We start from the raw sequence: 14,507 nt of genomic DNA, 5'->3' as shown, positions 1-14,507 counted from the left end.
TGCTGCTTATAGTTATGCCCAGAGCCATTAGTCTGAGCCTGCTGTATGTGGCTATTATTTATACCCTCTCTTCTTTGTCCTCAGGGACATCTCGGGTTTAGGGCCACTGGTCTCTCTTCACAGTCAACCAGTTAATAAGGCACTATCCTCTACCCTTTAATCTCTTGCTTCCTTGTTCTTCTATTGTTCTCACTTCACTAATCCTCAACTCTGGATCACCGCCACCATCACTTTTCTCTGGAACTGCTGAATGCTACCAGAGAGAGTCACAAAATTGTTTTGGATAAATGTACTATGAATTCATGGCATGTAATCTCAACCAGTCTTTCACTGCTACAGGCAATTCTCTGATTCATCTCTCCCTATCATACTCCCCAAAGCAGCTATCCCAAATCTTGTCCTGTTTCTTCAAACCTACAATTCCATTTTATCTGTGACCCCCCCCAACAGATGACCTTGACTCCAACTTTACTGAGAAAAACCAAGTCATCCATCCAGATATTCCATACTTCAAAACCTCTCTAGATCATCACCTTTCTTCTCCTTTACTCCAGACTCAGGGAGAGAGCCCTCCTGGTCAATTCTAACACCTCTCCAACTTGTGTTCTGGATCACTTCTCATTACCTTTGTGAATATGTCTCATTAATCATTTCCCCTTTCTTATCTTGTCTTTCTCCAAACCACTGGTTTGCAACAAACATTCTTAGGTCTCCACTTCCTTTTTAAAAAAAGCCTCCCCTTGATGCTACTACCTCTACTCATGCTATCATTTTCTCCTCTCTTTCCTGATAAATTCTTCGAAAGAGTTGATATCTCACCATGAGCTTGCGGTCTGGCTTCTGATCCCACCACTCTACTGAAATTGCTATCTCAAAGTTTACCAGTGACCTCTTACTTGCAAAATCCAATGACTGTTCCCTTTTCTCAGCCCTCTGAATTTGACACCGTGCCAAGCAGACAGCAGGAACTTAATCAATGCTTATTGATTGGCTACATACCCTCCTCCCAGAGAGTCTCTTCTCTTGACTTTTCCTGATGCTTCTCTCTCCCAGTTCTCCTACTAGACTGACTACTCCTTAAATGGGTCCACTATATTTGGCCCAATCTCTAAGCATGATGCCCTCATGTATCTGTGTTGGGGTACTTGTCTTTTCTCTTTTTTATCTATACATAGTAGGTGATTTTAAAGTATTTGCTGAATTTGTTGAATGGGAAACCACTCTACACTTGCCACCTCCACTTCCTCATTGCCTATTCTCTCTCTCTCTTTAACTAAAAAGTGGAATAATCTACCTCTGAAGATGAGTCAGATTTCTATTCCACTTCTCCCAACACCGAAGACCATAGTATCATAGTGTCATAGACCTAGAACTGGAAGGAACCTCAAAGGCCATCTAGTCTAACATCGTCATTTTACAAATAAAGAAACCTCAGTTTCTCCAGAAAAAGTGATTTGCCCAAGGTCTTTGGATTGCTAAAGAGCATTTGTTCTGGAAGCTATGGAGAAGATCCATGTTTCAGGCATATTTAGATTCAATATCCTCTAAAATGTATTCCAGCTCAGAAAGTCTTTAAGTTAAAAATCTGCAGAGTCCTAAATACCTAGGGTCCAGCTGTCAGGGCAACGAGGCATAGCCACTGGAGTTGCCAAATGTTCCCATCACGGCTCTCACCTGGAGATTCACCAGAGTCTTTAGGTTAATGAGTTCTCCCAGGTGTGTCCTCCAAGATTTCTCTGAGGTTAGGTGTCCTCAAGGACATTTCTCTAGTTCCCAACAACCCAACCCAATACCACCCAAACATGACATCCCTTTCCTCCTTTAAACTTCTGCCACCCAGGCAAAGTCTGCCTGGGACAGATTGAGAAAATTGAACCTCATTATAATACTGGTATTTTGCAGGGGAGGTCATTGGCTTCTGGGATTTATTTCATTATCTTGGTGTGAGACAGAGATATCCCCAGGATAATTCTAGTGTGAAAAAGGAAGATATCCCCACATAAGCTGGTGTGAGGGGAAAAGATAACCCCACCATAACACCATTATCAGGAGATAGAAATTACCCTATTATAATACTGGTATCAAAGAACAGAGATACCCCCGATTATAATCTTCATGAAAGGAATAGAGATAGGCCCAGTATAATGCTAGTCTAATGGAGATAACCCCATTATAACATTGGTATCAGATGCTAGAAGTGTTCTACACACACACACACACATACACACACACACACACACACACACGCACGCACAGTATAACCCTGGTAACAGGGACAGAACTATTCCCAGCATAATGTTAGAGGGACAAAGATAACTCCATTACGCGCATGTAATACTATTGTTGAGGGGGATAGAAAGATAACCCAATTATAAGGATATTTTCCAAGGTCAAAGACAACTCCAAGCATGGTATTATGGAAACTGCATTGAAACAGGAATCAAGGCATTCGGATTCTAACTTTGCCTTGCTATTTGCTACTTGTGTGACCTTGGGCAAGTTTTTCCCCATCTCCAGACCTTAGTTTTCTTATCTGTAAAATGAGATTATTGGAATAGACCTCTAAGGCTCCTTCCAGCTCTTAACCCTATGATCCCTTGATCCATCATAACTCTGGGGTTAGGGCAGAGGTAACCCCATTATGGTGTGCATGTAACATGCTGGTGTCTAAGGAAACAGGAAAGCCTAGCATAAGGCTGGGTTAAAGCCGCTGTCAAGTGATGGGGATAATCTTTGGTCTCAGGAGGATGAGGCTAACACTCATGTTAGAGACTTTCCCAATGATCTGATTCACAATCAAGCCCAATACAGTTGTGCTGTATGGTAGAGGCCCCTTGATAGCTATAGCAAACCTTCTCCATTTTAATTCTGAAATGTAGGGACCCATGCAATGGTCCACAAAACAAAAGGATTTTTCCCTTATTTGTAAAGCAGTTTCAATGTGATCATATCTGTGTTGATTTGTTTGTGTGTCTTTTTGTATGTGTATGTCTTTGGGTGTGTTTCTCAAACACAGTAAGTTCCCACGCAGCTGCTGCAACATAGCCATCAGTATTTATTGACCAATAAGTATGAGCCAAATACACAGTTTCCTTTCCTCCCATTTCAATCATTTCCATGTCCTGGCAGCCCAAACACATTAGAGGATGGGGAGACGGACATTAAGAGGAGAGGATGGGAGGATGGGGAGGAAGGAGATGGTCCCTGGACAGGGAGGAGTGGTCCATTCTTCTCTGATCTGAGGAGGTTTCTGGGAGGCTTCCCACATCACTGAATGATGTGAAAGTCATTTGGAAGGAGGGAGGAGCCTGAGCCCTTTATTCCTTTGGAATATCAGACCTGGAAAAAGCATTAGAGTATAGAATATCAGAGCTGGAAATGACCTTAGGACATAGTCTGTTTGAACATAGATGGAAGGGAACATTAGGATGTCAGAGCTTGCAAAAATGAGGCCCAGGGAGAGAAAGTAAAGTGATCTGTCCAAGGCCAAACAGAGAACCAGTGACAAAGTCCGACGGAACCCTGTACTGCTAACACCCTGTCCCCTGGTTCTTGCAGCTATACTGTGACTGGATCTTTAGGAGAGACTATCCCCATGGAAAGCCTGAATAGTGTATAGCATTCTGGGGCCAAACCCAAGTCATCTCAAAGGCAGAGTTGTGGGGACTAAGCCAAAGGAGAAAATTAGTCTCTTGCTGTTGCCGTGAGTTATAAAGCTGGAGAGGGATGAGAGGGAGAAAGATTTGGGGGAAAGGGGGGAAGAGGGGAGGGTGAGTGATGATTCCAGGGAGAAAGGCTCTGATGGTGGCCCAGGAATGAGTTCATGCAGCTGATTTACAGCTGGATTCTAATGCCAGGGAAGGGGAAGGAGGAAAGAAATATTAAACAACCCAAGTGCTTGCCTTGCTATCTTGCCTGCTTTGGGGGGATAGGAGGGGGAGTTGGCGCCAGCTCACTAAGCGGAGATCAGGATCACATTGAGATAGGAATCCCAGGTGCAGTGATGAATTTAACTCAGCTCTGCCCACAGGGTTCCTTTTGGGTCCTGGGCTGATCTGATGTCTCACTCCACCCCCATCCAAATCCACACTGGGGATACTCACACTAGGAATTGTATCCTGCTGAAATGCCCTTGGGCATCCAGGTCCCTGACCCACAGAGATTTCCCTTTGTCAGCTACAGCCTCTGTCCAGTGCTGACCCTGTTAAAGCCCAAAACACTGAGTACAGTGGAGGTATGGTGGGGGGAAGGGGGAGGCAGGGCAAATGAGGAAGGAAGGAAGTGAGGAAAGAAGGAGGGAGAGAAGGGGGGGAAGGAGACAAGGCGGGAGAGAGATACAGAGAATATAAGAAAAGGGGGCGGTAAGAACTGGAAGGGGAGAGGAAGATGCATAGAAAGGGAGAGAAGAGAGGATTGCCCTCCCCCATACCTCTTCACTCCCTCAGGATAGCCGTTTTCAATATTTTGAAGGCTTGCCAAGTGAAAAAAAAAATGCATGTTCTACTTGGTCCCAGAGGGCAGAATTAGGAAGTTACAGAGAGACAGATTTAGGTTCAACCTAAGGAAAACCTTAACGATCAGAGTTGTTCAAAATCAGAATGGACTTGCTGAGGGGAGTAGTGTGTTCACCATCATTGGAGGTCTCTGAACAGAAGCTGGGTGGCCATTGGTTAGAGATAGGGGTTGAAACAGATGCAGCCTGAAGTCCTCCCCAGATTTCAGACTGATTCTGTGACTCAAATGAGGAGTATATAAAAGATCCCTGGCTGAGGCAGCTCTCTCTGTCCCTGCCTCTCTGTCTGTCTCTGTGTCTCTCTGTCTGTCTTTTTGTCTCTATCTCTGTCTCTCTCTTCTGATCAGTTGCTAGTTGCTGTCAATTCCACCTCTCCACCATCTTTTCCATCCACACTTTCCTTTATTCCTAATGCCACCACCCTAATAAAAGTCCTAATTATCACTCTCCTAGACTATTGTGAGAGACTCTTGACAAGACTTCCTGCTGCCACTCCCTGCTTCAATTAAACTTTATAGCTCTACCAGAATCATTTTAAACCCTCAAATCTAATCATTCAAAAAATCTTTTAGCAGTTACTTATTGTTCAGACTTCTAAACCTGGCATTCAAGCCCCTTCACAAGCAAGTGTCATCCTATCTTGACAATCTAATCTCATGGTTTCTCCTCCATACACTGTGGTGCAAACCAGATGATGCTCTATCTCCCTGAACATTTGATGCATTTTCCTGTCTGCCTTTTTTCATGTTGTTACTTAAGTCTGAAGTGCCCTATCCCTGCATGAGATCTTCCCCAGTGCCACCTACACACCCCATAAGGACCTTATCCCTAGGACCTTCCAGTGCCCTTTGCATATACATATATATATGCATACATATAATATATGTATATATAATCTGTAATTTAGTTATCTTTGTCTGTGTCTCCTCTCCCATTAGACTGCGAGCTGTGAGGACAGGAATGGTGTCTCATCTAAATACTGTCTCCCAAATGCAAATTAAAGCAGCTCTGTGGCTACCTTACACTCATCAAATTGGCAAAGTTGACCTTCTCCTGTCCCACCCCCCAAAAGAAAATGGCAACTGATAATAGGCAAACAGGAATATTAGTGCACTATTGGGAGAGCTATGAATTGATCCAGCCATTCTGGAAGGCAATTTGGAACTATGACCCAAAAGTCAGTAAACTAGGCACAGCTTTTGGGGTCCATGTGGTAGCAATACCATTCCTAGGGTTATGCCCCCAAAGGGGTCAAATAAAGAGGAAAAAAAGACTCACATGTAACAAAATATTTATACTTTTTTATGGGCAAAGAACTGGAAACTGACAGGATGCCCATCAAGTGGTGAATGGCTAAACAAATTATGGTATGGAAATATAACGGAATACTACTATGTTGTAAAAATAACAAAAAGGATGGTTTCAGAGAAACCTGGGAAAACTTGTATGAACTGATTCAGAGGATTGCAAACAGAACCAGGACTGTTTATATGATAATGACATTGTAAAGACAAACAACTTGGAAAGACCTAAGAACACTGATCAATCAGATGACCAACCATGACTCCAGAGAACCAGTGATGAAGCAGATTGTCCACCTACTGACACAGAGAAGATGGACTCAAGATGCACAACGAGACAACATTTTTGGACATGGTCAATGTGGAAAATTTGTTTTTCTTGTTTATGTATATTTGCTATAAGGATGTTGGGTTTTTTCTCTTTTTACCAGGGGGAGACAGAAAGAAAAAAATAAATTCTTATTCATTGAATTTTTATTTTAAGAATAAACATTTTTTGTCTCTCCAGTAGCTCTGAGGTGCTCACAGGGTGCTACAAACTGTGATTTCTTGCTATTTGTTCTGGTCATTAAAGTCCTTTCTGGTTATTGGTCACTCACAAGGCCCTGCCCTCCTGGTGACTGCAGATCTGATTCTTGGCTATTTGCCTGGACTGTTGATTATCATCCTTGCTCTATCCTCTGGTATGTGTGTGCTCTCGGCTCACGCTGGCATAACTCACTCCCTACCCTGACCCTCTCTCTTTTTGGATGCCCTGAGTCTGGCTTGCCCACCCAGCTGGGCTCCACAACCCCCGAAGTAAAAGACTCACTCTACTAGAACTGCTATTGTAGATAAATTTCTGCTCAGGTAATAGTTAGACTGGCTGGTCTTCCTGAAGTTTCTCTCTCCTGGCTCTAAAATTTCAGTATTCTGTGCCTTTAATATGGCTGTCCTAATGGACCTTGGGGGTCACCTCCTTCAATACTGGTTTGAAGATGTATTTGTGATCTTAAGGATAAGAGGCAGCTTGGCATGCCTAGTTCTGCCCTCTGAGGCCAAGTCTAATTTCCCTTCCCCTTCCACATGACAGGTCTTTAAATACTTAAGCAAAGTTGTTGGATCTCTACCCCACCCTTCCCCCCACCCAAGTCTTTTCTTATTCGGGCTAAACATCCCCAGTTTCTACCACTGATCTCCATACAATGTGGTCCCCTGCCCTTTGCCACCCCAGTCTCCATGATCATCCTGATCACCCCTTCTATCTTTGCTCTTGTTTATCAGAATGGCTGAAGAAGTAGGTGTGAAACACCAGCCACTATCTGACCAGGGCAAAGGGCCTTTGCAATTTAGGTACCTATAATCCTAGAATTTCAGAGTTGGAAAGAATCCATTTAGTTTAACTTGTATTTGATCAGGAATTCTCTCCACAACATCATGGGACCATAAATTGGAAGCTGGAAAGGACCTTAAAGGGCATTTCATCCAACTTCATTTCAAAAGAAAGAAACTGAGGCCCAAAGAGATGGGATGACTTGCCTGAGGTCACAAAGTAGCACATAAGAGTCAGGATTTGAACCCAGATCTTCTGACTTCTAATTCATCTTTCTTTCTACTATATCCCTGACTCCACCTCCCTGATAAGTGGTCATCCAGCTTCTGATTTAAGACTATTTACATCTCCAGTCTGTTTCTATTACACAAATGATAAGGTCCCCAAACGGCCATTCTACCCTGAGAGGCAATGGCTCCATCCTTCCCATTTCCCTGGAGACAGCTGCAGACAAAACAATCAATTCAACCAAATCTGTATTGAGCACTTATTGGATCACAGAATCCAGAGCTTGAAGTTTTCCTAGGGTTCATCTAGGCCACTACCGCCCCTGTCTTTTTTTATAGATCAGGAAGCAGAGCCCGAAGAAGTCAGTCAACAAGCACCTATTAAATGCTTAGCATGTGCCATCCACTGGCCTAAACCTGGGGATACAGAAAAAGGCAAAAAACCTGGCCCCTGCCCTCAAACAATTAATATTCTCATGGGGAAGACAATATGCAAATAACTAGGCACATCTAAGAGATACAGGGGAGAGAGAGTGATCCAGGCCAGTGAGGTGGCCCAATGAATAGAGCACTGGGCTTGAAACAAGGAAGACTCATCATCTTGTGTTCAAATCCAGCTTCAGATGCTTCCTAGCTGGGTGACCCTGGGCAAGTCACTTCACCCTGTTTGCCTCAGTTTCTGCATCTGTAAAATGAGCTGGTGAAAGAAATGGCAAACCACTTCAGTGTCTTTGCCAATAAAACCCTAAATGGGGTCACAAAGAGTCAGACACAACTGAAACAAGTGAACAACAAAGAGTGGTCACACCAGAAAAAAGTATAGGAACTGGGATTCCCCAGAACCCCTGGCTCAGTATCCATGGCACCTGGCATTATGCTAATATTACTGGCCCAAGGTCACCCAGCCAAGGTATATTAGTGGGAATTCAAACCCTGCTGTTTTTCAGGATCTGTTGGAATTCCAACTCTGATTCTAAATCCGGGACTCTTTTATGGTGCACAGCCCTCTTAGAGATTTACTTAGTCATTCCGTAAGGAGTGACTGAGCCTTTAATAATAATAATAGTTCTCATTTCCACAGGGCTTTAATGTTTACAAAGCATGTCCCCCCTAAAACAGCCCTGGGAGGCTGATAGTACAAGGATTATTACCTACATTTTATGGAGCAGTCTGGGATTAGGGAGTCAGGGAAGGAGAAGATCAGAACAAAGTTGTGAAGCGCAGCTGGGTGGGTAAGCCAGAATTAGGTCTACTTAGTAATTTCTTCACAATAAGCCCATGACAAAAGTAATCCAAGTATTATTATTGCATTTCTTTTAGATGAAGAATGGCTCTCCTCATAGGAGATGATTTGCCCAGTGTCTCACAACTGGAACGTAGCAGAGCTGAACCTTGAACCCAGGACTCGTTAGTCGACAAGTCTAATAGCCATGACTCAGAGCACAATGTGAAACCATGGACAGTTCCCCTTTTTCTTACACTTTCATGGAAATCATACCATATAGTAAATCTCAGTGTCCCACAGGAACAATGTTATACCCAACAGGTTCATTCCTGACCCAAGGTTTGGCCTTAATCTAAATTGCTTTTACAGCATGCTATAGGGACAAAGCTCCATCATCATGCCACGAAATCAGCATGCCACGAAAAGAATTCCTGATCTGGAATCAGGAGATCTGGGTTCAAATCCTGCCTCTGATGCTCAACAGTTTCATGACTTTAGGAAAGCCACATCCCCATAGGAAAGCCTCAGTGTCCTTCTCTCTAAAATAAAGAAGCAGTACTCGATGACCCTTAAGGTGCCTTCCAGTTCTAAAACTATAATCCTACAAACCTGTGTGATCACTTCAAAAACAACTGTACTTTCGTGGCATAAATATACATTACCACACATAAATATACATAACTATACTGTAACACATGGAGCTAGTGACACCACTCCTCTGTTAAAAAAAAAGACATCATAGTGCAATGGAAAGAGTGGCTCTGAGATCAGAGGACCTGAGTTCAAATCCTGCCTGTGATGCTCAACTGGCTTGTATAACCTTAGGTGAATCATGTCTTTGGGAATCAGTTTCCTCATCTATGAAATTGAGGGATGGGGGATTCAAGGGCTTCTAAGGTCCCTTCCAGCTCTAGACCTAGGATCCCATTGCTATTCAGTGGGTCTCAATTCCCTACTAAGAAAAGGTCACACTTCTCTTCAAGGCATTCAGGTTCCTCCACAATCTGGCACCACTCTGGCCTCAGCTCATATTACTGCCCTCCATGCACTCTACACTGCAGTCAAATTATACACCTCCATACTCCCTGGCTATACTCTCCCACCTCTATGACTTTGCCTGGGATCACCCTCCTTGTTACTACCTTTTAAATTCGTACTTGCCCCTTAAAGCCTACTTCAAGTCCTCTAAAGAAACATTACCTGATGCACCCAGTCCATAAAGACCTTCTTTCTCCCCCACCCCAACCACCACAACCCCAGCCCACTGAATCACTCCTATGGACCTTTGTTTGCTAATACTTAATAAAGAGATCTGGAAGGATTTAAGAAACAGGCCCTATTATGACAGTCAGTACATGTATTTTATCCCCCTTATACTGTGAGGGAGGGGATCATGTCTTTTCTAAACTTCTAGTCCCAGTACTGGGCCCTGTAGTCATTCAAAAAGCATGTATTAAAGGCCAGGCACTGTGCTAAGCCCTGGGGATGCAAAAGTAAAAAGACAATCCTGACTCTCATGGAACTCACAGTCCTATGGGGGAGACAACTCAGAAATGACTGTTCATAGATATAGGCAGGACAAAATGGAATAACCTACGGAATCAGCACTCAAATGTTTGCAGAATTAAACGAGTCCCCTCCAAGTACTAAAAAGTGTACGCACACAGCACCCCCCACAAGAGCTCTACAGTATGCTTGACTTATCTATAATTAATGTGTTTCCTATAGCATATAATATCTATCACGTATATAGCACTCATCTTCCTGAGTCCAAATCCAGCCTCAGACACTTAATAGCTGGGTGACTTCACAAGTCACTTCACCCTTTTTGCCTCAGTTTCCTCATCTGTAAAACAAGCTGGAGAAGGAAATAGCAAACTACTCTAGTATCTCTGCCACGAAAACCCTAAACGTAATCAGGAAGAGTCAGATATGACTGAAAATGACTGAACAACAACATATAGCACTCTAAGAGCACTTTATATTTAATTATCTTATTTGATCCTCACAGCTACCCTGTAAAGTAGGTGAGAATATAGTAAACATTTCACTCACCACTTTAACTCTCTCCTTAGAAAAACTATCTTTTAGAAAGATAATTTGGATAGCCCATGTCTCTTTAAAAAGCTGTCCCTGGAAGTCTGAACTAATCTTTTTTTCTCTCTTTTAGATAAATTTCCCTATATCAAGACGAGGTACGCAAAATGACAACTAATCATTCTTTTCAAAAATAGCCATTAGAGCATATGAATATTTGAAGGCTGCTAGCTAGGGTTCAGAGAGCAGAAGTCTCTTGAATCTGGTCCTCATTCATTTTTTTTTCAATCTCACCAGCTCCTTTGCAGTACCTTTCCTCCACCTCCCTCACCTACCTAAAGGTCACCGCCCCCCCCCCCAAGCCTGGTGTAATGAGAGGAGATTGGACACTGAAGTCCAAAGACACAGAATCAAGTCACAGCTCTGCTATCCATATAGATTGGGCTTTCTCTGAATCTTTTCACTTAAAAAAATAAAGAAACATCCCCGGGCAGTTTGGTAATGGGACGGATATGATTATCCGCATTTTATCTAAATGAAAATTGGTTCCAAAAAGGTGAATTATCCAAAGTCACATAGAAAAAAAAAAAGATGTGCCCAGAACTTGGTTTTTAAAGTCGAGTTGGGTTAGGCTGTTTTATTTCCTACGTTTAGCCTTATGTTTCTATCGTAAGGGCAAGTTCCCAGATGTTACCGAGCATAGCAGTACCTTCAAAAATCAATTTCAGAGCTGTCTTGGGCTAAAGCCTGAGGGGGTTGGCATCTCCATGGCCAGTGAGTTGGGAGGAAAGAGAGGTGGTAAAGTAGTTGGAATGGGGGAGGGGGAAGAGGGGAGGAAGCATTACTGCTGTGAAAAGTAGGTGACATGAAGGGAGCAGGCCTGGGAGAATAATTGGCCCCGGGGAAAGAAAGATCTAGCACAAATCTAGCTGACTCTGTGGGACAATCATTGTTGGGAGCTTGGAAAGGAGGGGGGAAAGCTGCCCCCTAGAATTAGAACAAGGAGTTCTAATTCAGTATCTTCCACTAGATTCACACTCCTGGAGTGGACAACATGCTCCCCTCTACATGAATTCCTAAGGATAAGTGACCAGTTCCCCAGTAACTCAAGAAGCTGGACTAGAAAGGTACTCTCCCCCCCAGAGCAGAACAAAGTGTAGGCATGTGGCCTGGTTCTATGGCAGCATCACCAGGGCTTAATGCAGGCCATTTGGGGATGGGGGTGGGGGACCCTGGGCAACCACAGGGTCAGCCTCTGCTTCTTAAGTGTTATTGATCCATTAAATATAACCACAAACAAAGAATCAAGGCCACTAAGCATCTCCATCCCTAGGAGAGCCGGAATTGAGTGTCCAAGCCCTGTATGCTCTACTCCTGAACTCCTAGGGGTGGGGAAAGTGGAGGGGAGAGAAGAGAGAGAAGGTACTGGGAGCCTCCGCCATCCCAGCCCCAGTTTCCAATGCTGGATCAGGATCAGATGTCTGCTGGAGTCTGAATAATTCATAGCTGAGCCAGAGAGAGACTGAAGTCCTAGAGCTCCTTGGGGCCTGTTTTCTGTCTCCTTAAATCAATTGTTGGGGAGGATAGGGTAGTGGGGAGCCCCTCTGGGCTCTGCAAAAGGAAGAAGCTCCCCCACCCACCCCTGTCCACTGCCGATTCAGTTTGCTCCTCAGTCCACTGTCCACCCCACTACAGAATCCTTTGAGAAACATTCTTGTCTTCTTCCTGCTCCCCACCTCTCCTTCCCTCCACCCAGGAGGCTGGGAAGCCCAAGGTCTGTGCCTGGAGCTCTCTATGCAACAGAAGGAATACTTCCCCCATCCTCCCAAGGTCGGTGACTTCTTCCCTGTGGCCCTCTCCTCTCTGTACTCACATAGACAGACCCCAGCCCCTCTACAATGTGTAAGTGGTTTCTTGAGTTGCTATGATTGAAAAAAAAAAACTGAATCAACCAGTAGAGCATCCCTTTCTATGGCACTTGACAGTTTATATAAAACCTGCACATAGGGCATAAGTTACACACTATAATAGAGTGAACAGAGAGAGCCCTGAGCTCGGAGTCAGGAGCCCTGGGTTCTAATGTCAACTCTGACAGAGACTCATTGGGTCACCTTTGACAAATCATTTCACTTCCCTTGACCTCATTGTCCTTCCCTGTAAAAGCAGCCCCAGTGATTTCCAGGGTGTCTTCTAATCCTGGCATTCTAGGATTCAAGCTCTATGAACTCCCCTTGGGAATCTGCTGGGACTCAGCCAAACCTGGGCTCGTCACTCCAACTTTGATATGCTCAGGTATCTATCTCCTCTGGCCTAGATACAGAAGAGTTCCTTAAAATTCATTCCCTAATTTTCCACATCTGTAAAATGAGAGGATTGGACCAGATGCTCCCTTCCTATCTTTTATGTAGTAAGGGCCTTCCCAGATCTGACATTCTATGAGCCCACTTATTTTACTGGATCCTCAACATTTCTGAGACTGAGGCAGGGCAAGCATAATGATGCCCATTTTATAGATTAAAAGGAAAAAAGTTGAGGACTAGAAATAGGAAGTGATTTGCCCAAGACAACACAGCAAGTTAGTGGCAGAGCTGGGACTACACCCTCCCCTTAAATTCTAGACTTACAGACTAGGACTTTTTTCTCCACAAAATAGAGACTTGTTAGTTACGAGTATTAATATATTATTAGTATAAAGGCAATTCAGGATCATTGTGGGAAAAAGTCCCAGGTTCAGTAGGGTTACCAACATAATAAGCCCAGACCATGAAGCCGATTAGCGAAGTTTAAAACACAGAAAGCTGAGTCACTGACTGCCCACCCATCCTTCTTGGAGCTCCTCTTGTATGCCAAGGCCTGTGCCAATGAGAGGACAAGAGGAAGGCAAAGCAGAGGAGGAACTGGAGAACGTACCGTCTAAGCCATCAAGGAGCCTAGTCTGGCTGGGGAAGGGGAAAAAGATACTGACAATTAAAGAAAGATAAGTGGGGACAGTGAGCGCTGGGAGAGATCGGTGTGGTCTGTGGAGATGGTCAAGAAATGCTTCCCAGAGGAGAGATGTGAGCTGGGCAGGGAGATAGATACCTGAGAGACAAATTCAGACCATCAGAACCAGAAGGGGTACCAAAGAGTCTTCTAGTTTAAACTTTTCATCTTTCGGATGGATTGAGAAATGACTTGTTCAAGGTATATGTAAGTTGGAGCAGAACCAGGGCTAACACAAAATTGTAGGGTTAAAAGGAATGTCAGAACCCTCATTTATCCCCACCCCAATTAGAACCTCAAGAAAAAGGCTCAAAGCTGATATCAGAAGGGTAACTACAAATTTGCTCTCCTCTCCCCTGCTGGAACCTCCCCTAGTTCGGGGGTCAGTTCTTGGCTGGAGGTACGGAAGGGGTAGGGTCACTTAAATCCCTAACCTCGAACTCACCCTGGAAGAACCTTCTATCTTGGGGGCTCCCAGACTCCCTACTGTCCCCACAGTTGGAAGAGGGCAGGAAAATTTAAAGGAACAGAAGAAAATGCTTGAAGGGTGGAGGAGACCAATTCCACTGATGTGATGGAGCCACAGTACTGGGTTGGGGGGAGAGAAGTGAAGGGAATAAAGAGAGGGAAGAGGGGCGGGGAAAATGGAGAACTCTAGAGAGTCCAGAGTCTGGGCCGCCTCCTCGACTCCCCCGCCCGCCTGGGACCTCCGGAAGAAGAAGGCGTGTCCTCGATGCCCGGGAGGAGGGAGAAGAGGGAGGGCAGAGTGGTCCAGTAGTAAAGTCCTCCCCACACCGGGGCTGTCCTGGCGCGGTTTGGGGTAGAGAGAGAGCTGAGGCGTGCTTCACATCTTTTCGGAGAACCGATCTCCAGTCCGCAGCCTAACCATCCCTCCCCACCCACTTCCCTG

Source organism: Trichosurus vulpecula, chromosome 2 (assembly GCF_011100635.1).
Source record: "Trichosurus vulpecula isolate mTriVul1 chromosome 2, mTriVul1.pri, whole genome shotgun sequence".
Lineage (NCBI taxonomy): Eukaryota > Metazoa > Chordata > Mammalia > Diprotodontia > Phalangeridae > Trichosurus > Trichosurus vulpecula.
The sequence above is the reverse complement of the archived record's forward strand: the minus strand, read 5'-3'. Positions refer to the sequence as shown.